Source organism: Bubalus kerabau, chromosome 5 (assembly GCF_029407905.1).
Source record: "Bubalus kerabau isolate K-KA32 ecotype Philippines breed swamp buffalo chromosome 5, PCC_UOA_SB_1v2, whole genome shotgun sequence".
Taxonomy (NCBI): Eukaryota; Metazoa; Chordata; class Mammalia; order Artiodactyla; family Bovidae; genus Bubalus; species Bubalus kerabau.
The window spans coordinates 54,364,157-54,388,553 of NC_073628.1; the positions used below are offsets into that span (position 1 = coordinate 54,364,157).

The 24,397-nt window shown below is 42.6% G+C and overlaps 1 protein-coding gene across 1 annotated transcript in view; it reads right to left on the bottom strand.

Moving 5' to 3' along the window:
* LOC129652735 (ankyrin repeat domain-containing protein 30A) overlaps nucleotides 1–10,845 on the bottom strand; it is a 141,991-nt gene extending 131,146 nt beyond the window's left edge. Inside the window, exon 1 of the mRNA XM_055581665.1 lies at nucleotides 10,657–10,845. The gene's annotated coding sequence lies outside the window, so the exon portion shown is untranslated. The remainder of the gene's footprint in view (nucleotides 1–10,656) is intronic.
* Nucleotides 10,846–24,397: the final 13,552 nt, after the last annotated feature.

A 24,397-nucleotide genomic window follows, 5' to 3' on the forward strand; every position in this document is an offset into this window, starting at 1 on the left:
TTGATCCCTGGGTCGGGAAGATCCCCTGGAGAAGGGAATGGCAACCCACTCCAGTATTCTTGCCTAGAGAATTCCATGGACAGAGGAGCCTGGAGGGCTACAGTCCCTGCGGTCAAGAAGAGTAGGGCACGACTGAATGACCAACCCACACAATGCCAAGCTAAGGTGAGAACATCCAAATGCAACGTTCTTTACTAGACGGAAGTACTATGGAAAACTGCATTCCTGAGTTTTCTGGACAGGATGCCCCTCCCTCGAAATCCAGGCTTCCCATATTGGAGCCTATGCTTTCTCGAAGGTATTCGCAGAAGGTGAGTTTTGACAATTTGCTCCAGGAAAATACAGACCAAAGAGAAGTATCAATCACACATTTGTTACAGCTGCTGATGAGTCTCTTTCACAGAAACAGAAGCTAATATAAAGACTCAGCCTTAAAATGCGTTACCAACCACCTGCGGCCATTGGGAAGCCAGGTAAAAATCCATGACAAGCTCTACTTCTTACAGACAAGGTGCCTGGATGGTGCTTCCAGGGAGACTGATGGGATGATTAGTGGTCAGAGCTGCCACTATGACCACAGCTATAAGCATCATTTCTGAGACAAGCTACTCTCCAGAGTGCAAACACAGTTACACAAAACAGAGGCCCTAAGCAGCCACTTCTAAAGACCAAGGATTTGGACTTCCCTGGTGGTTAAGAATCTGCCAACAGGGGACATGGGTTCAATCCCTGGTCCAAGAAGGTTCCACATGCTGTGGGGTAACTAAGCCCATGTGCCACAACTACTGAGCCCAAGCTCTGCTGAAGCCTGCAAGTTCAAAAGCCCTTGCTCTGCAATAAAAGAAGCCAATACAATGAGAAGCTCACACACCACAACTAGAGAGAAGCCCCCACTTGCCACAACTAGAAAAAAAATCCCTCTCAAAGCAAAGACCCAGCACAAACAAAAATAAATGAATAACATTTAAAAAATAATAAAAATAAACACCAAGTTGTTAACATAGGAAGGGTCCTGTTAGAAGCTGTGCATATGCTTTAGACCACCCGGGAGAAATATCAATAACCTCAGATATGCAGATAACACCACCCTTATGGCAGAAAGTGAAGAGGAACTAAAAAGCCTCTTGATGAAAGTAAAAGTAGAGAGTGAAAAAGTTGGCTTAAAGCTCAACATTCAGAAAACGAAGATCATGGCGTCTGGTCCCATCACTTCATGGGAAATAGATGGGAAACAGTGGAAACAGTGTCAGACTTTATTTGTCTGGGCTCCAGAATCACTGCAGATGGTGACTGAAGCCATGAAATTAAAAGACGCTTACTCCTTGGAAGGAAAGTTATGACCAACCTAGATAGCATATTCAAAAGCAAAGACTACTTTGCCAACAAAGGTTCGACTAGTCAAGGCTATGGTTTTTGCTGTGGTCATGTATGGATGTGAGAGTTGGACTGTGAAGAAGGCTGAGCCAAAGAATTGATGCTTTTGAACTGTGGTGTTGGAGAAGACTCTTGAGAGTCCTTTGGACTGCAAGGAGATCCAACCAGTGCATTCTGAAGGAGATCAGCCCTGGGATTTCTTTGGAGGGAATGATGCTGAAGCTGAAACTCCAGTACTTTGGCCACCTCATGTGAAGTGTTGACTCATTGGAAAAGACTCTGATGCTGGGAGGGATTGGGGGCAGGAGGAGAAGGGGACGACAGAGGATGAGATGTCTGGATGGCATCACCGACTCAATGGACATGAGTCTGAGTGAACTCCGGGAGTTGGTGATGGACAGGGAGGCCTGGCGTGCTGCGATTCATGGGGTCGCAAAGAGTCGGACATGACTGAGCAACTGATCTGATCTGATCTGACACTTGTGAGATGTATGGGCTTCCCTCATAGCTCAGCTGGTAAAGAATCTGTCTGCAATGCAGGAAACCCTGGTTCAATTCCTGGGTCAGGAAGATCCACTGGGGAAGGGATAGTATCGCACTCCAGTATTCTTGGGCTTTCCTTGTGGCTCAGCTGGTAAAGAATCCACCCGTAATGCAGGATGTTGAGGTCCTTTAATGGACCAGAACCTGGTGGTCCGGAGTCCATGATGAGAAAGTGAAAGAAGGAAAAAGGCTAATATTTCCTGTGTTATGTAGCTGGCTTTCGCATTCCAGGAAATCAGCCAGAAATAGAGAGAGAGAGAGAGAGAGAGAGAGAGAAAGACACAGGGACCCAAGCTCTGATGGAGCAAAGGTGTTTTAATCAACCTGGTGTGGGCATATATACTGTAGTTATTCTCAGCAAAGATAAAGATTAAAATTCCAGACTTACAAAACATAGGTGATCCATATTAAAGAGAGAGAGAGTTGTAAACAATCACTTTTATGGTATGGTTCACAAGAAGGAAGAGGGTACTTATCACCATATTGAAAAACTAATGAAGGCAAGGCCTGGATCCCTCAGCCCCGGAGAGGCTTGCCTCTCCTCTTAATTCCTGAATATTCAGGAATTAATAAGGAACAGAGGATTCCTGACAGATCCAAAACAGCACACTGGAAGCCTCCTGTTAAATGCTTTCTGACAGCAGGGGACCTGGGTTCGATCCCTGGGTTGGGAAGATCCCCTGGAGAAGGGAAAAGCTACCCACTCCTGGCCTGGAGAATTCCGTGGACTGTATAGTCCATGGGGTCACAAAGAATTGGACACAACTGGGCGACTTTCACTTCAACTTCATACTTGTGAGACACTAACATATTTGTGTCCATAGACCGTGAAGATTCTAAAACACTCAATGGCCTCTGCACAACAGACACAGTAGTCAAGAGGAGGCATTTCAGAGTTCAACAGACTTAGATGGGGACCATATCCTGCTAATTGCAATGACCAGGCTCCCTTCTCTCTAAAATAGACAATAGTAATAGCTCCCAGGGAGTTAGAAGGTGTTATAAAATCAAATGGCATGTAAAATCCTTGGCAAAGTAAGGATGCCACAAAAGTTACTGTTATTTGCAGGACTTCATTGTACTAGTGAGGTAAAACAACTAGAAACAGAGTTTAGAAACAAAGTCAGTTTTCACCCCCTAGCTCAGTGCTCTTTAGCTGGATTTCAATCTCAAATTATTATTAAATGTCAGTGTGATGTCAGTTAAAGTTATGATCCAACAAGATTCTGAGCAGGAGGTGTCTTAATGGTATTTGTTTGGTCTTAATCTTGTGAAACTCTCCTCATGCTCAGACATCGCTTTTTGCTCATATCTGAGGAGAACATGGGATGGCCTGATGTCTTGTCTGATCACCGGTCATTTACTGCTAAGTACAGAAGCAGTTAACCAGTGCCCACCAACCCTCTGTGTTCACTACATCTGATTTGTAGCCCACCATATCTGTAAGCATCCATGATCTTCATATCTTAATACAAGCTCCTTCACAAAATTTTGTACAAATCCTTAAAAGTGAAAGAATATTTTAACACAAGTTAATCCTTTAGCTAAAGGAGATATACTGCTCAGCAAATTCAATGTAATAAAAACTGTTGTCTCTAAAAAGGAAGGTGTCTTTTAACTGAAAATTCAACTGAAGGGAGTGGTCCTGAGCTTGAACCGAGAAAGTGCTCAGTCAGAAGAGTACAAAAAAATCCTTTATCTTCATCAATATCATCATTCAAAATACTGGATTATTTTCCCTAATATGACTGCAACTTGAACTATTCTGTATTTGTTTTCATCAGTACTTGGAGAAAGAAAACTACAATGACACTTTTTTTGAGCAATGTAGAAAGCAGCTTTCATTTCTTTCTAATTTAAATTATTTTCTCTCTTTTATTTTAAATTAAAAAAATTAAAATGACTACAATTAATTTTTTAGTCAATGTATTTTGCGGTGCCAAAATTTTAAAATGTGTAGCCACTGCTGACCCTTGAAACAACAAGAGTTTGAACTGCAGGGGTGCACTTACACAGGGATTTTTCTCAACAGTCAGTACTGCAGCTTGACCAGCTGGTTGAACTGCAGACACTGAGTTCACTATAAATTATAGGCAGCTTGTTAACTGCTCATAGGGTAGCCCTCACCCTTATGTTTTTGAAATGAAAGTGAAAGTGAAGTCTCTCAGTCATGTCCAACTCTCTGTGACCCCATGGATTGTAGCCTACCAGGCTCCTCCGTCCATGGGATTTTCCAAGCAAGAGTGCTGGAGTGAGCTGCCATTTCCTACTGCAATTCTGTTCTGGCAATTTCCTTCCATAGTTTAAAATCACCAGAAGAGGGCAAAGCTATACATGTGACACTAGGATGGCTGGGCATGAATGGGAAGGCACTTTCAAAATGAAGCTGTGTTCTATTTTTGACTGGAATTTAGCACCTCAGTTGCTATATTTACCCAGCATAGAGACTTGCCAAGAAGACCTGCAACCTTGTTTCTCTTCCACACAAATAGGAGAATAAAAATCATCACCACAATAGAATAAATGCGGTAAAATGCTTGGCCTTAACAGAACAAAGATATGGAAGACTCTAACATTTATAATACCTTATACCTTGCTGAATTCTATGCATACATATTTATGTGGAACAATTAAATCGCTTATAAATCAAACCAGCAATATTTTGTGTGTGTGTACACGCATGCTCAGTCACTCAGTCGTGTCTCTTTGCAACCCCATGAACTGTAGCCCACAAGGCTCCTCCATCCATGGAATTTTCCAGGCAAGAATACTGGAGCAGGTTGCCATTTCCTACTCCAGGGGATCTTCCTGACCCAGGGATTAAACCCACATCTCTCGCATTTCCTACACTGGCAGGTGGATTGTGTACCATTGTGCTACCTGGGAAGCCCCCAGAAATACTGAGTATGTGATAATAGTAGATAAAAACATCTATAAAAATTAATCTGTAAAAAACAACTTTATATCTGTGCATGAATTACATAACTTCTTAATCTAGAATACATACCCTGTAGACAAGATTACTGAAAAGGTTTAAAATTTTTCTCTCTAAGATTGTTTGAAATTTTGACAAACTCACAAATAATTATTTTATTCTCAATCTTCATATTCTGTAACTTCAATGTTCCACGATCCCTTATACTTCAAAGTAAAATTCAAAAGAACATGCATATAAATATATAAAGGAAGGAAAATCAGAATTAGGCTTTGCTGCTGCTGCTAAGTCACTTCAATCATGTCCAACGTTGTGCGACCCCAGAGACGGCAGCCCACCAGGCTCCACCATCCCTGAGATTCTCCAGGCAAGAACACTGGAGTGGGTTGCCATTTCCTTCTCCAATGCATGAAGGTGAAAAGTGAAAGTGAAGTCACTCAGTCGTGTCTGACTTCTAGTGACCCCATGGACTGCAATAAATACTAAATTAGATTAAATTTAATTATTTTTTTTTTTAAGATAGGGATTTATTCAGAGTTATACTTCCAGGTCTGAATATCTGCATTTTACTTCTCAACTTTTTTCAAATAAGAGCAATGAAAGAATTGAACAGAGAAAGTTCCTGTAAGGAATTAAGAGATGGCATTAGCTACACTGAAGATTCCATCAACCACCTGGAGACCAGCTTCATCTCTCTCAGATAAGCAGTTTCTCAATGTCACAGAAAGTGAACCAAAGCCTTAATGAGCCATCTGGGAAAGAGCCTGGGTCATTAAGTTTGTGTTAGCCCAGCAGCCCTCATTGGAGAAGGCGATGGCAGCCCACTCCAGTACTCTTGCCTGGAAAATCCCATAGATGGATGAGCCTGGTGGGCTGCGGCCCATGGAGTCGTGAAGAGTCGGACACGACTGAGCGACTTCACTTTCACTTTTCACTTGCATGCATTGGAGAAGGAAATGGCAACCCACTCCAGTGTTCTTGCCTGGAGAATCCCAGGGATGGGGAAGCCTAGTGGGCTGCCATCTATGGGGTTGCACAGAGTCAGACAAGACTGAAGCGACTTAGCAGCAGCAGCAGCAGCAGCCCTCATCAGCTGAGCTCAACCTCATGAGAATTCAAAGGTAGGAACTCCTTGGAGTTAAGAAAAAAAAGCAAAGCACCTTCTATAGAGAAGCAGCAACTAATTTTCACAGAACAGATTTTGTAGAGCAAGCCTTCCCAAAGCTGGCTGATCAAAACCCCTATTTCCACAAGTCAACCTCAGGCCCAGCCAATTGAACTTTCCAAGAGCAGGGGCCAGGTTAGAATCTTAGGAAGCTCTCTAGGCAACATAATAATGTGTCATAGAGGAGTAACAGATGAGACTACAGCCCCAACCAGGAAGTCACTGAAGGGACCGTGCAGGTGTGAGTAAGGGCTCTGGTGTCACCCCAGGTGAGGGTGAGCAGCTTCAGCAGGTGTGACAGGATCGCTCATCTGTGGGGAAGGAGCTGAGGGGCAGAAGGGGACCATGGAAGCCAAGTAAGAGGCTTAAATGAGCTGCACCAGAGTGATGACAAGAAAGAGAAATGAGGACCAAGTTTCTAAAGAGAAAGCTGACCCTTGAACAACTCAGGTCAGAATGGTGCAGGTCCACTTACACATGGATTTTGTTCAGTAGTAAACACTGCAGAACAACATGCTCCACATAGAACCATGGCTTCAGGCTGATGGATACCCATAACTTACAGGAGGATGCTCTACTAAGGAGGGGTAGTGGTTGGAGGCCTTTGCCCCCACCTGTGTGAGGGGCAGCAGTGTCTCTGAATCAACAGCTTTGGCAACAGGTCAGCTGTAGGAGGTGAAGACGAGGCACAAGATGTGGAGTCAGCTTTCCTGGGTTTGGATTCCACCTGCTGCTCATAAAACTATGTGACTTGCCAAGTGGCACTAAGTTTCAGTTTTCACATCATAAAATGGAAGTAGGATTAAATAAACAAATGGTTTAAATTTAAATTAATCAATTTAAGACCACATGACCTGCCTCTTGAGAAACCTATATGCAGGTCAGATAGCAACAGTTAGAACTGGACATGGAACAACAGACTGGTTCCAAATAGGAAAAGGAGTACGTCAAGGCTATATATTGTCACCCTGTTTATTTAACTTCTATGCAGAGTACATCATGAGAAACGATGGGCTGGAAGAAGCACAAGCTGGAATCAAGATTGCAGGGAGAAATATCAATAACCTCAGATATGCAGATGACACCACCCTTATGGCAGAAAGTGAAGAGGAATTAAAAAGCCTCTTGATGAAAGTGAAAGTGGAGAGTGAAAAAGTTGGCTTAAAGCTCAACATTCAGAAAATGAAGATCATGGCATCCGGTCCCATCACTTCATGGGAAATAGATGGGAAAGAGTGGAAACAGTGTCAGACTTTATTTTTGGGGCTCCAAAATCACTGCAGATGGTGACTGCAGCCATGAAATTAAAAACGCTTACTCCTTGGAAGGAATGTTATGACCAACCTAGACAGCATATTCAAAAGCAGAGACATTACTTTGCCAACAAAGGTCCATCTAGACAAGGCTATGGTTTTTCCAGTAGTCATGTATGGATGTGAGAGTTGGACTGTGAAGAAAACTGAGCACTGAAGAATTGATGCTTTTGAAGTGTGGTGTTGGAGAAGACTCTTGAGAGTCCCTTGGACTGCAAGGAGATCCAACCAGTCCATTCTGAAGATCAGCCCTAGGATTTCTTTGAAGGAATGATGCTACAGCTGAAACTCCAGTACTTTGGCCACCTCATGCAAAGAGTTGACTCACTGGAAAAGACTCTGATGCTGAGATGGATTGGGGGCAGGAGGAGAAGGGGACGACAGAGGATGAGATGGCCGGATGGCATCACTGACTCGATGGACGTGAGTCTGAGTGAACTCCGGGAGTTGATGATGGACAGGGAGGCCTGGCGTGCTGTGATTCATGTGGTTGCAAAGAGTCGGACATGACTTAGCAACTGAACTGAACTGAACTGAAGCTGCTGCTGCTGCTAAGTCGCTTCAGTCATGTCCGACTCTGTGCAACCCCATGGACTGCAGCCCCCCAGGCTCCCCCGTCCCTGGGATTCTCCAGGCAAGAACACTGAAGTGGGTTGCCATTTCCTTCTCCAGTGCATGAAAGTGAAAAGTGAAAGTGAAGTTGCTCAGTCGTGTCTGACTTAGCGCCCCCATGGACTGCAGCCCACCAGGCTCCTCGGTCCATGCGGTTTTCCAGGCAAGAGTACTGGAGTGGGGTGCCATTGCCTTCTCCGACTGAACTGAAGAGATCCCTGTTAAACACTGAGTAGAGTGCTTGGCCCTTCAACATGCTGGCTGCTTTTCATAGGTTTTTGCTGTTAATGATGTTGCTGTAAAAACGTAATTCATTGAGGCCTACTTGGTGGCTCAGATCCTAAAAAACCTGCCTGCAACCCAGGAAACACGGGTTTGATCCCTGGGGAAGATACCCTGGAGAAGGAAGTAACAACCCACTCCAGTATTTTTGCCTGGAGAATACCATGGACAGAGGACTCTGGCAGGCTACAGTCCATGGGTCACAAAGAATCAGCACGACTGAGTGACTAATGCTTCCACTTTCCCTTTTTGGGCAAGGTCTACTTTGGGGGAGGCACTGTGAAAATAAACACTTTTTAAAAAAATGGAAAAAAAGCTCCCTGATGACAAAGATAGGGGACCTGAGACCACTTTCAGTTTCCCCCTTAACTGCTACTGGCGTACTTATTTACTTATTCTGCAAAACACAGAAGTGCTCAAGTATGGAAACAACTTAGTTTTGTTACCACAAGCCTCAAAGCTACAGATCATCTACAGGAGGTGTCTCATGGCATCAAGAACAAGAAATAAGTCCCAGTTCCCTGAATCTCCTCAATCCTAACACCTGGACAGGGGCAACCAACGAGACCATGTGAACTCACTCAACCTGCATTTGCTGTGGACCTAATCATCCCTCCCATGCTTTCCTGCTCACACTGAGGAAAGTATCACCCACCTGTGGGCCCTCACTGCTGATACCCACAGCGAGTCTCAAACTTCTGCTTTGTCAGGATACAATTCTTTCTTTGGCCATGCTGCACTGCATGTGGATCTTAGTTCCCTAATGAGGGATCAAAACCAGGCCCCCTGCAGTGGAAGCACAGAGTCCTAGCCACTGGACCACCAGGGAAGTCCCATGATACTGCTTTAAAGGATGTGCCCATTGCAGTTGTCAACTGAAATTACACTATCAAATGAGCACCCAATAAATTGGCAGATTTTTAAATCAAGTCAATATATCCTCTGTGAGTGTAACTTTTGTCTTATTAGATAACAAACTTCAGCACATACTTTTCCCAAATACTGTGAAATCAGTCAGCATACGAAGACCACTGTATTTCAGTTTTGTAACTGACACCTGGGCAGAAGGGTGGTGGATGCACCAACAGGGCCCCTCAAAGACCCTCTGCCACTAGGTGCAGGAATCACAGAGCCTGTCTCCTGAACAGCTCCTGTTTGCAAAGCATTAACTCAAGATTCGGAGAAGGCAATGGCACCCCACTCCAGTAGTTTTGCCTAGAAAATCCCATGGACGGAGGAGCCTGGTAGGCTGCAGTTCATGGGGTCGCTAGAGTCGGATACGACTGAGTGACTTCACTTTCACTTTTCACTTTCATGCACTGGAGAAGGAAATGGCAACCCACTCCAGTGTTCTTGCCTGGAGAATCCCAGGGAGGGGAAGCCTGGTTGGCTGCCGTCTATGGGGTTGCACAGAGTCGGACACGACTGAAGCAATGCAGCAGCAGCAGCAGCAACTCAAGATTGGCATCTAAGTTAAGTCATGCAGGATTTCTCCTCGGATCTTGCCTTTGCTTCCACTGCCATCTATTTGGAATCTGAAGCTCCCCTCCCATTTTAGTAAATATTGGCTGCATTTGTAATAGAAAACTAGAAAGAAAGGTTTTCTGCACTGTGTCCTGTGACCCATGTTTCTAACTGTCCTCTTCCCCATCCACCTTCAATAGATATACAGACAACATACAACCAATATTTACTACAAAATGAGACGATTTTCAGATTTCATTCATGCCAATCCCTAATTTCAGTTATATTTTGACTTTGCTTTCAAGGCTAGCCTATTCTCATGCCCCTTACAGGATCAGTAAAACTTTCAATACAGACCATCTGGTGCATCAAGAAGTTTGGCCTTTGAAAACAATGACAACCAAGCACCTTACTCCTACCTGCAGGCTCAAGTGTGGTCTCTCTAAACTCATGGATATCCGGACATGCCAACACATTTCTGAGCAGCACCCTTAGCCCATCTCTTCAGTCTCTGATCAAAACTGACCTTCTTCGAGACGATTGTTCCAAGTGAACTGGTGACACCAACAATTTTATATGAAACATCATGGAAAAATTCTCATTTTTAAAGTCCTCCTCTGAGGGCAGTATTTAAAGTACATCTTGGGGTCCTTATTGTTCACACAGATTTCTAGGCTACTAATACTTGCTCCACTCTTCCTAGGCTGTCTTCGATCTTTGAATCCCTAGTATTTACTACAAAGAACCCCAACATCTTTCTCAAACAGCTTTAAAAATGTCCAAGATTCTTTACAGAACATTCACAGAAGTCACAGGATTACTTTGTTAAAGAAAACACTCATACTCAACCTCATTAATGAATGTGCTGGGACTATTAACCACCAAGAATACAGGGAAATTGAGAATCTGTTTCAGTCAGAAGTTCTTGTTCTCACAAAGGCAGGGTGGTGTGGAGAAAAGCAACTGACCTGACTGTCAGGAGACAGATTTCTGGCTGTCCAAAGTACTTCAGCCGCAGGTACGTCACTCCTCCTTTCTGAGCTCGAGTAACCTCACCTGTCAACTCCACTCCCAACTCCCATCATCACTGACCTTCAGATGTATCACCCATCCAGTAAATCACCAGCCAGAAAGGTGTGCACTGCTTCGCCTTTGCTGCACCCAGTGCTGGGGCAGAGTCAACATTATCCCCACCCTGTACCTCCACCAGCCCCCAGAAGCACCCCTTTTCCTCCCGCCAGTCCTCAGTGACGGTTCTCTGCATCCACATGAAACATTTCCACACTATTTTCAAACATTTGCCCTTACACACCCCTACTCACTCAGTGCAGAGGTCAAAGTCTCCTAACACACAGCAAACACAGATGGTGCCAGCACTCTGTCACCTTTCCATGAGCCACCAATAAAGAAAGCCCACCTGCACTGCATCCCCCCTTCCCAGTCTCTTTTCACACAAAGGTGTTGCTACTCGTGTCCCAGGTCAACCCTGAGCTGAGCTACACATCCTATTCCTCTGACACTCTCAGGACCACACACTATCCATCAATTCTCCTTCTCTATAGGGTCCCTCCTGTCAGCATCTACATATGCTCTAAACATGCCCAAGCTTTTATTTAAAAAGGTATTTCTCCTTCTCCTCTCATAACAACCCTGACACAAGGCCTCTGATGCTCATCACACTCCTGTGCTGACCCCTTCCTGTCTCCCCAGCTCGCCCTGACCCTTCATCCAGCTTCAGCATGCAGAGACCTGGCCAGTGTCCCCATCAAAAAACACACATACATCCAACTCAGACTGCTCTCTACAAGGTTACTAACAATAACTTTGGCAAATTCAATGACTACTTTTCAATCTCACTCTTCCTTGACCTCTTAGCATTGTTTGGTATCACTTACTCCTCCATCTGTCTTTTATCTCTCTCTCTGCCCCACCTCTCTAACTGCTCTTCACCTGTCCCACGCAGCTTTCCCCTGCTCATTGCATAAACATTCATCTGCATGTCAGGCCCTGCTTGATTCTCATCCTGTGGGCACTCTTCAATGCCTAACAGCTTCAGGGATCATCTGTGCAATCAAAGACTCCATCTCTCTCCCCCTAGGCTCTGTCTCCTGACCTCTAGGCACAAATAATCGATTATTTTTGTGTATCTTTCAGTACATTATCCTCAAATTCCATAAGACCTAAACTGAACAACAATTATGCTCACAAGTCCTCCAGGTGATTCTAATGCCTGCTCACATTTGAGCACCACTAGTCTACCAGTCGGAGAAGGCAATGGCACCCCACTCCAGTACTCTTGCCTGGAAAATCCCATGGACGGAGGAGCCTGATAGGCTGCAGTCCAGGGGATTGCGAAGAGTCGGACACAACTGAGCGACTTCACTTTCAGTTTTCACTTTCATGCATTGGAGAAGGAAATGGCAACCCACTCCAGTATTCTTTCTTGGAGAATCCCAGGGATGGCAGAGCTTGGTGGGCTGCCATCTATGGGGTCACACAGAGTCGGACACGACTAAAGCGACTTAACAGCAGCAGCAGCAGCAGTCTACCAGTATCATCTGCCCCTTCATCATCCCCAGCACTGCTCCCATAGCTAAGGACAGCACCTCCACACTCTTGGATTCCCACACCATCTGCCTCGGAATCTTCCAGTCTCCAAGTCAGACCCACAGAACAACCCTAGGTGAAGACTCCACAAGCACCTGGAATGCTCTCTCCTCTGCCTAAAATGCTCCAGCGGTTTCCCACTGCTCTTGGGATGGAGTTCCAATTCCTAAATCCATCTACCAGTAGACTCCATCAACTGCTCTAGGGTACCAACCACACTCTACAGATGCCTGTCCCATCCCTGCCCCTCACATTGGACACTATGCTCCAGTCACACTGGCCACTCAATTCTCTGTCCCCCGTAAAACACTGTGCCTCTGTACCCACCCACCTGGAAGCCCCTTGGACAGTGAGCAACACAGCAGAGGGAGAGGATCTGTATTTTTCATGAAAGTAATTCAGTTTTTATTATAAACAGTACTTTATTATATGACTGGCTGATGACCACACACGGTTAGAGATGGAAAGAAAAGTCAAACTGACACAATAAATTTGCCTGTTATGTATTACCTAAGTATAGACCTGGGGCCAGCTAACTGCAGCCAGTGTTTGTAAATGAAGTCTTGTTAAGAAATAACAGCCAAATCTATTCCGTGCATATTGTCTGCGGTACTCACATGACAACAGCATAGCTGGGTTCAGTGACAGAGGCTGTAAAGCACTTACTAAGGCCTTCTATCTGGCCAACCCCTCAGCTAGACAATAAAGATAATATAAAGGAAATAAATCACCTTTCAGATTTCCAAAGGCTAGTAAAAATCTGGGGGTTTCCCAGGAGGTGCTAGTGGTAAAGAACCCTCCTGTCAATGCAGGTGGACATAAAAAGCATTGGTTCAATCCCTGGGTCAGGAAGATCCCCTGGAGGTGTACATGGCAACCCACTCCAGTATTCTTGCCTGGAAAATCCCAAGGACAGAGGAGCCTGGTGGGCTACAGTCCATGGGGTCACAAAGAGTCAGAATGAAACAACTTTGTGCACTACAGATCTGGAGGAAAATCCCTCTCAGGCCCTGGTTGGCTGTTGTCCTCTGGATCCTCAGGTTCTACACTCCTCCTGGCTCTCAAGATTCAAAAGGGAGGCCACAGAAATGCAAGTCATGTCCACAGAACTGATTACTACTCAGGGCAAATCCACAAGAAAGAGAAGAAAACCATAACAAAAAGGCTCTGCTAAGTCACCCATTTTAATTAAAGTCCATCACAAACATTCCCAACCAATTCTGCATCACCCACACTGTTTGCCAAAGGGGTTAGAAGAAGAACTAGTTGTCAAAGTAAAACAGGCCCTGATACAGCAAGATCCTTAAATGAGCAAAAACAAACTCCAGAGAAGAAAGTATGTCATTGACTTCAAAAGTGTGAGTGGCACAAATGAGCTTTGAAAAGTTGATTTTTCTAAACCTCAATGAGCTTCATGTCTGGGGATTATTGTGAAATCTATAGACGTCCTGGCAGCATCTCTTCTAAACTCAGAATGCTGTGATGGGGTAGTAACATGGTGTCATTGCTACTTTCACAACACTCTCGAATTAAGCATAGTTGGAGGGTTGAGGGGGTGGGGGAATCAGCTGTTTTGCCTTCTAAAATAGAATACATGAAAAGTAGCACATATTAGAAATTTACTGAACACCAGGTTGACAAAATAAAATAACCTCAAAACATATGTGCTTCAGTTCAGATGTATGGAAGTTAAGATACTGATTCCTATAAGAGCTAGTCATAGTTCAACCACTCACTAAAGTAACCAGGAACAAATTACAATAAAGAAAGAAAAGTAAGAATGAAAATAAAAGTGACAGAGTGTTCTTTAAAATGATGGAGTCCAGAGAAATAATTTTCAAAAAAATGTATTTAACAAAACATGTATTAAAACCCTTCTCCTTCATACTGAACCATATGACTACAAACATGGAGGTTATAACATAAACCACCACACAGTCAATCCTGTGGTAAATACAAATGTTTAAAAACCAAGACATTAGAGGAATAGGACTAGGAGACCACTTTCTCCCCTACAAATTCATCAAAAGATCATTTGAATGCTGAGCAACTTCCACAAAACAACTTCTGAACACTGGTGGAGGACACCAGGCACCCAGAAAGGCAGCCCATTCACTTTGAAAGGTGGTAGGACAAAATATAAAAGACAAAAAAGAGAGACAAAACAGCAGGAAACCCTCTCACTGGCAGGTCTGTGGGGAGCTTTGGAATCTCAGAGGGCAACATAACCAGCAGGGAAACACACACACACACACACACACACACACACACACACAGAATAGGCACTGAACTGCAACTCCCAGCAGAGAAGTAGCCCAGATGCTCGTGTTGGCCACCAGTGAGCGGGGGCTGGACAGGGAGGCGCGGGTTGCACACTTAGGGTTAGGACCAGGCCTGAATGACTTGAGGACAATCTGAGGGAGCTAACCTGAGATAGCAACCCAAACTGTGGGATAGCCAGGAAGAGAAGAAAAAGAAAAAGAAAAAGAAAAAAAGAACTTTCCCGCAAAAGGCTCTAACCTAAGGCACAGCCTGGCCTTCTCACAGAACAAAGGATTGAGAGAATACCAAAGGAGAGCTAGCCGGATGCATACAGGCCCCTCTCCCACCGCAGGAGGCAGAGAGGCAGGCAGGTGACAGCCAGAGCTGGAAGGCAATGGGCTACTCCATTCTCAGCCCCAGAGACCAGCATCCTCTACCAAACTGTGAGCAGGCTCCCAGTTGCTAACCAAGTCTTCCTGGGATCCTGAATGGTTGACATCTGCCAGGAGGGTCACAGCCTGAGATCAGCTCCCCAGAGGAAACACATGGCACACCTGAGACAGTGCTCTCACAATGCACCCGGGAAACCAAGTGCCTGGGACCGGGAAGGTGATTAAGATGCATGGCCCACCTGGGACAGTGTGCTCACCAAGCAGCTGGTTGCCTGAGCTGCTCGGGCCTGGGAAGGGCACAAACACATACACAACCAAGTCTGTGCTCCTGTGGAATACCCGAGAACCTGAACCTGAGCAGCTCAGACCTGGGAAGTGCACAAAATACAGCGTCCACTTTGGACAGTGACCCTGCTGAGCAACCTGAAACCTGAGCAGTGTAGATCAAGAAAGCACATGCAGCCATGAGCTGGGGCAGACCCAGTGTGGTCCATGCTCTGCAAGTATACCCCACACATGCCAGCGATATTTTTTTTTTTTTTTTGCTGTGTTCCTCCCTCCCCACAACACAACTGAACTAGTAAACCTAACTAAGTGAAAGTGAAAGTGAAGTCGCTCAGTTGTGTCTAACTCTTTGCCACCGCATAGACTGTAGCCTACCAGGCTCCTCTGTCCATGGGATTTTCCAGGCAATAGTACTGGAGTAGATTGCCATTTCCTTCTCCAGGGGGTCTTCCCAACCTAGGGCTTGAACCCGGGTCTCCCACACTGTAGACAGACGCTTTACTGTCTGAGCCACCAGGCAAGTTCTAACTAAGTGACCTAACCTAACTAATTGACCGTCTTTGCCCCCTTGTTTCAGGGCGGAAATTAGACACTGAAGAGACTTGGAAAGAGAGGAAGCCAAAATAAACAAAGAAGAGGAAACCACTCTGGAAGTGACAGATGCAACAGATTAAAACCCTGTAGTTAAAATGGACTAAGTATTGGAAGGGGCCTATAGACCTTGTGTCTTCTCAAGGTGGAACAAGGAACTATCTGAAACTGAACTGACCCCACACTGCCCACAACAGCTCCAGAGAAATTCCTAGATATATTTTTACTATTATCACTTTTTAATGTTTTCATTTTAAGTTATTTATTGGCCCTTTAATTTTCATTTTTATAACCTACTATTACCTTGCAAAAAAGACCCTATTTTTAAAGCAAATTTCATATATATATATATTTTTCATAATTTTTATGATTGATTTTATTTTGTATTTTTAATATTGTATTTTTGAGAGTGTAACCTCTACTCTAGATTTTTAATCTTTGCTTTTTGATATTTGTTATCAATTTTGTACCTTTAAGAATCTAATCTGCAGTATCCATTTTCTCTTAGGGGTGTGATTACTGGCTTTATTGCTCTCTCCCCTTTTGACTCTCCCTTTTCTCTCCCACGTCAGCTCTTTCTCCTCCCTCCCCCTTCTCTTCTCTACTTCACTCTGTGAATCTCTAGGTGTTCTGGGCTGTGGAGAACACTTAGGGAACTGATTACTGGCTAGATCAGTCTCTCCGCTTTTGACTGCCCTTCTTCTCCTCCTGGTCACCTCTATCTCCCTCCTCCCTCTTCTCTTCTCTGTGTAGTAACGCTGTGAACCTCTCTGGGTGTTCCAGACTGTGGTGAGCACATAGGGAAGTGATTACTGGCTAGACTGCTGTCTACCCTTTTGACTGCTCCTCTTCTCCTCCTGGTCACCTCTATCTCCTTCATCCTTCTTCTCTTCTCCATGTAACTCTGTGAACCTCTCTGGGTCTCCCTTACTGTGGAGAATTGTTTCACCATTAACCTAGATGTTTTATCATCTGTGCTGTATGGATGGAGAAGTCTTAAGGCTACTGTAGAATAAGACTGAAAGTTAGAGACAGGAGGATTAAATCCAAAACTTGAGAACACCAGGAAACTCCTGACTCCAGGAACATTAATCGACAAGAGCTCATCCAAAAGCCTCCATACCTACACGGAAACCAAGCTCCATCCAAGAGCCAACAAGTTCCAGATCAAGACATACCATGCTAATTCTCCAACAACATAGGAACATAGCCCTGAACATTAAAATACAGGCTGCCCAAAGTCATGTCAAACCCATAGACGCCCCAAAACTCACTCCTGGACACTTCATTGCACTCCAAAGAGAAGAGATCCAGTTCCACCGACCAGAACACAGATGCAAGTTTCCCTATCTAGGAAAGCTTGACAAGCCACTAGTACAACCCCACCCGCAGGGAGCAAACTTCACAATAAAAAAGAACCACAGATTTCCAGCCTACATTAAGGTAACCCCAAATACAGCAATCTAAACAAAATGCAAAGGCAGAGAAATATTCATCAGGTAAAGGAACATGATAAATGACCACCAAGCCAATCAAAAGAGGAAGAGATAGGGAATCTATCTGGAAAAGAATTCAGAATAATGATAATATAGATGATCCAAAATCTTGAAAACAAAATGGAGTCACAGATAAATAGTCTAGAGACAAGGACTGAGAAGATGCAAGAAGGGTTTAACAAGGACCTAGAAGAAATACAGAAGATTCGATCAATAATGAATAATGCAATAACTGAGATCAAAAGCACTCTGGAGGGAAACAACAGTAGAATAGCTGAGGCAGAAGACAGGATAAGTGAGGTGAAAGAAAGATGGAAATAAATTAAGCAGAGAGGGAAAAAGAAGAAAGAATTAAAACAAATGAGGACAACCTCAGAGACCTCTGCAACAATGTTAAATGCCCCAACATTTGAATCATAGGAGTCTCAGCAGAAGATGACAAAAAGAAAGGGCATGAGAAAATACCTGAGAAGATAATAGTTGAAATTTTCTCTAAAATGGGGAAGGAAATAGCCACCAAAGCCCAAGAAACCCAGATATTCCCAAACAGGATAAACCCAAGATGAAAACATCCTAAGACATACATTAATCAAATTAATGAAGACCAAACACAAAGAACAAATGTTAAAACCAGCAAGAGAAAAGCAACAAATAACTCACAAGGGAATCCCCATAAGGATAACAGCTGATCGTTCAATAGAGACTCTTCAAGCCAGAAGGGAATGGCAGGACATACATAAAGTGATGAAAGAGAAAAACTTACAACCCAGATTATTGTACCCAGCAAGGATCTCATTCAAATATGAAGGAGAAATCAAAAGCTTCACAGACAAGCAAAAGATGAGAGAATTCAGCAGCACCAAACCAGCTCAACAAATGCTAAAGGATCTTCTCTAGACAGGAAACACAGGAAAGGTTTATAAACTCGAACCCAAAACAACAAAGTAAATGGCAATGGGATCACACTTATCAATAATTACCTTAAAAGTAAATGGGTTGAATACCCCAACCAAAAGACAATGACTGGCTGAATGAATACAAAAACAAGACCCCTGTATATGCTGTCTACAAGAGACCATCTCAAGCCAAGGGACATATTCAGACTGAAAGTGAAAGGCTGGAAAAAGATATGTTATACAAATGGAGACCAAAAGAAAGCAGGACTAGCAATACTCATAGCAGATAAAATAGACTTTGAAATAAAGGCTGTGAAAACTGACAAAGAAGAACACTATATAATGATAAAAGGATCAATCCAAGAAGATATAACAATTATAAATATATATGCACCCAACATAGGAGCACTGCAATATGTAAGGCCAATGCTAACAAGTATGAAAGGGGAAATTAACAGTAACACGATAATAGTGGGAGACTTTAATACCCCACTCACACCTATGGATAGATAAACCAAACAGAAAATCAGCAAGGAAACACAAACTTTAAATGATACAATGGGCCAGTTAGACCTAATTGATATCTATAGGACATTTCACCCCAAAACAATGAATTTCACCTTTTTCTCAAGTGCACATGGAACATTCTCCAGGACAGATCACATCCTGGGCCATAAATCTAGCCTTGGTACATTAAAAAAAAAAAATTGAAATCATTTCAAGCATCTTTTCTGATCACAATGCAGTAAGATTAGATGTCAGTACTGGAAAAAAAATTAAAAATGCAAACATGCGGAGGCTAAACAACATGCTTCTGAATAACCAACAAATCACAGAAGAAATAAAAAAAGAAATCAAAATATGCATAGAAACAAATGAAAATGAAAACACGACAACCCAAAACTTATGGGATTCAGTAAAAGCATTGCTAAGGGAAAGGTTCATGGCAATATAAGCTTACCTCAAGAAACAAGAGAAAAAATAAATAAATAACCTAACTTGAAATCTAAAGCAACTAGAAAAAAGAAGAAATGAAGAACCCTAGGGTTAGTAGAAGGAAATAAATCATAAAAATTAGGGCAGAAATAAATGAAAAAGAAGCAAAGGAGGCTATAGCAAAAATCAACAAAACTAACAGCTGGTTCTTTGAGAAGATAAATAAAATAGACAAACCATTAGCCAGACTCATCAAGAAAAAAAGGAGAAGAATCAAATCAACAAAATGAGAAATGAAAATGGAGAAATCACAACAGACAACACAGAAATACAAAGGATCATAAGAGACTACTATCAGCAACTATATGCCAATAAAATAGACAACTTGGAAGAAAGGAACAAATTCTTAGGAGAGTATAACCTTCCAAAACTGAACCAGGAAGAAATAGAAAATCTTCACAGACCCGTTAAAAGCTTAGAAATCAAAACTGTAACCAAAAATCTTCCAACAAACAAAAGCCCAGGACAAGATGGCTTCACGGGTGAATTTTACCAAAATTTTAGAGAAGAGCTAACACCTATCATACCCAAACTCTTCCAGAAAATTGCAGAGGAAGGTAAACTGCCAAACTCATTCTATGAGGCCATAATTACCCTAATACCAAAACCAGACAAAGATGCCACAGAAAAAGAAAACTACAGGCCATTATCACTAATGAACATACATATAAAAATCCTCAGCAAAATTCTGGGAACAGAATCCAACAACATATTAAAAAGATCATGCATCATGACCAAGTGGGCTTTATCCCAGGAATGCAAGGATTCTTGCATATCCACAAATCAAACAATGTGACATACCACATTAACCAATTGAAAGATAAAAACCATATGATTATCTCAATAGATGCAGAGAAAACCTTTGACAAAATTCAACATTCATTTATGAAAAAAAAAAAAAAACCTTCAGAAAGCAGGCGTAGAAGGAACATACCTCAACATAATAAAAGTCATATATGATAAACCCACAGCAAACATTATCCTCAATGGCAAAAAATTGAAACCATTTCCCCTAAATTCAGGAACAAAATAAGGGTGCCCACTCTCACCACTACTATTCAACATAGTTTTCAAATTTTAGCCACAGCAATCAGAGAAGAGAAATAAGAGGAATCCAGATTGGAAAAGAAGTAAAACTCTCACTGCAGATGACATGATCCTCTGCATTAAAAACCCTAAAGACACTACCAGAAAATTACTAGAGCTAATCAATGAATATAGTAAAGTTGCATGATTTAACACAGAGAAATCCCTTGCATTCCTATACACTAACAATGAGAAAACAGAAAGAGAAATTAAGGAAACAATTCCATTCACCATTGTGATGAAAAGAATAAAATACTTAGGAATAAATCCACCTGAAGAAACAAAAGACCTATATATAGAAAACTATAAAACACTGATGAAAGAAATCAAAGAGGACACTAATAGATGGAGAAATACACCATGTTTATGAATCAGAAGAATCAATATACTTAAGATGAGCCTACTGCCCAAAGCAATCTATAGATGCAATGCAATACCTATCAAGCTATCAATGGTATTTTTCACAGAACTAGAAAAAATAATTTCACAATTTGTATGGAAATACAAAAAACCTTAAATAGCCAAAGCAATCTTGAGAAAGAAGAATGGAACTGGAGGAATCGACCTGCCTGACTTCAGACTATACTACAAAGCTACAGTCATCAAGACAGCATGGTACCAGAACAAAGACAGAAATATAGATCAATGGAACAAAATAGAAAGCCGAGATAAATCCACGCACCTATGGACACCTTATCTTTGACAAAGAAGGCAAGACTATACAATGGAGAAAAGACAATCTATTTAACAAGTGATGCTGGGAAAACTTGTCAACCAACTGTAAAAGAATGAAACTAGAACACTTTCTAACACCATACCCAAAAATACACTCAAAATGATTAAAGATCTAAATGTAAGACCAGAAACTATAAAACTCCTGAGGAAAACATAGACAAAACACTCTCTGATAAAAATCATACCAGGATCCTCTATGACCCACCTCCAAGAGTAATGGAAATAAAAGCAAAAATAAACAAATTGGACCTAATTAAACTTAAAAGTTTTTGCACAACAAAGGAAAGTATAAGCAAGGTGAAAAGACAGCCTTCAGAATGGGAGACAATAATAGCAAATGAAGCAACTGACAAAGAATTAGTCTCAAAAATATACAAGCAGTTCATGCAAGTCAATACCAGAAATTAAATGACCAAATAAAAAAATGGGCCAAAGAACTAGAAAGACATTTCTCCAAATAAGACATACAGATAGCTAACAAACACATGAAAATATGCTCAACATCACTCATTATCAGATAAATGCAAATCAAAACCACAATGAGGTACCATCTCATGCCAATCAGAATGGCTGCTATCCAAAAGTCTACAAACAATAAATGCTGGAGAGGGTGTGGAGAAAAGGGATCACTCTTACACTGTTGGTGGGAATGCAAACTAGTACAGCCACTATGGAGAACAGTGTGGAGATTCCTTAAAAAACTGAAAATGGATCTGCCATATGACCCAGCAATCCCACTGCTGGGGATACACACTGAGGAAACCAGAATTGAAAGAGACATGTGTACCCTAATGTGCATCCCAGTACTGTTTACAATAACAAGGGCATGGAAACAACCTAGATGTCCATCAGCAGACAAATGGATAAGAAAGTTATGGTACCTATACACGATGATATATTACTCAGCTATTAAAAAGAACACATTTGAATCAGTTCTAATGAGGTGGATGAAACTCAAGCCCATTATACAGAGTGAAGTAAGTCAGAAAGAAAAACACCAATACAGTATATTAATGCATATATATGGAATTTAGAAAGATGGTAATCATACCCTATATGAGAGACAGCAAAAGAGACACAGATGTAAAGGACAGACTTTTGGACTATGTGGGAGAAGGTAAGGGTGGGATGGTTTGAAAGAATAGCATTGAAACATGTATAATACCATAATACATGAAATAGATGACCAATCCAAGTTTGATGCATGAAACATTGTCGGGGTCCAGCCCCGGCTGATCCAGGGTATTCGAAGCAGGGATGGCATCAGCGAGGATCAGGATACAATAGCTTCAATTAGATATTAATTAGAGATGTAAAGAGTAATAGAATGAGGATAGCTCAGTAGGAAAATTCAGTGGAGAAAAGAGGCTGAGTAGCTTGGTTTACGCGGGAGATCAATAAAACTTCAAGACAAGAAGTTTGCACCACTTATGTAGGCCGCAGGCGTCCTTCCGTTCTCCTGAAGGAGAGAAGACACTGAGGCCTCCCCGGTTGGATCTTAGAAGCCCAGGCATAATTAGCAAGCATGGCGGGTTCCGCGCTCCAGATGGAGACTCAGCCAGAATTTGAGAGAGAGAGCAACATGGGGAGACCAAGTTTCGGTGAACAAGGCCTGCACTTTATTTTTCAAAGTAGTTTTTATACCTTAAGTTGTGCATAGAGGATAATGGGAGAAGGGGTGGAGTCATGCAAGGACAGCAGTTCCTGGTCCTAATCAAAGCCAGGCTTTCAAACTTATCATATGCAAAAGTTGAGGTGATTTACATCATCTTCGGGCCAGGAGGCCTGTTAACATTTTAAGAAACTTATTTTCTCTAAAGGTGATTATTCCAAAGTCAGGCACTAGCCCACAAAAAAGCATTGGACAAAGCTGCATTCCTATAGGGCAAAGGTGAGGTGGGCTCAATCAAGAAAAGAATTAACTCAAGGGTCCAAGGTTACAAACATTGAGGCTACTACTTACATTTCTATACACCCATTATATCAACCAATACACTGCCAAGGACACAGTAGGTAAAGAGTATGGAGACTTAGCAGCAAACATTGGCCCAATAAGTGAAAAACCCTTCACCAATACAATTTCTAATCAATCCTTTAACTACTCAAAGGAATCTGTGTTTAGACAGTTTAGAACATCTCCTGCCTCTCAAGGTTGGGAGGCTCTGAACAATCACATTTGGCCGGAAAAACCTATTCAGGCTAGAGGATTTCCAAAGGAGTTTGTAGGTTGAAACACTGTCACACCCAGGAATTATTAACTGGAGCTGTAAGCTAACTCTTTTTTCAGAGAGAGGTAGTGGGGGACAGCCCCCCATAAAGTCAGAGGTGTAGGTGAAAGCACAAAGCAGAAAGTAGGCAGACTCTGGTTTTGGGGGTAGATGCTTGAGAATTTCCAGGGGGACTCCTGAGGCTCGATCCCACCTTTGCGTATGCCGAGCCTCCTTCCTCATGACCTTTGCCATGGGCGGAGCTCCTCACGCTGGCTCCTGGCAGTGATAGACTTCCAGTTGAGCTATTCCAGATCCTGAAAGATGATGCTGTGGAAAGTGCTGCACTCAATATGCAATATGCACTCAATATGCAATATGCCGGCTCCCGGCAAAACATGGCACTCAAAGCCAGTGCACTGGGACAACCCTGAGGGATGGGATAGGGAGGGAGGTGGCAGAGGGGTTCAGGATGGGGGCCACATGTACACCCATGGCTGATTCATGTCAGTGTATGGCAAAAACCACTACAATATTGTAAAGTAATTAGCCTCCAATTAAAATTAATAAGTTAATTTTAAAAATAAATTTAAAAAATAAAAATCTGGGCAAGTAATAAAATTGTTACTAACTTGAAACAATTTTTAAGCAAATAAAAAAGCAAGTAGCAAAAATAATTTTAAAAATAAAATAAAAATAAAAACTTTGTGGGCTTCTGATTCAATATAGCAGAATAGAAGGATGTGTGCTCATCTCCACCTGCAAGAGCACCAAAATCATAATTAGCTGTTGAACAACCATCAACAGAAGGACACTGGAACTCACCAAGAAAAGATACAACACATCCAAAGAAAAAGAAACTGCAATGATATGGCAATCATTGTAGAGGTGCAATCATGATAAAATCAAATTCCATACCCATGGGTGTGGGTGACTCACAAACTGGAGAACAATGATACCAACGAAGTTCTCCCACTGCTGTGAAGATTCTGAGCCCCACATCAGGCTTCCCAGCCTGAGGATCCAGGAAAAGTACTGGGAATCCCCAGGAAACCTGACCCTGAAGGCCAGCAGGATTTGATGACAGGACTTCCACAAGACTGAGGGAAACAGAGACTCCACTCTCCAAGGCACAAACAAAACTTGTGTGCACCAA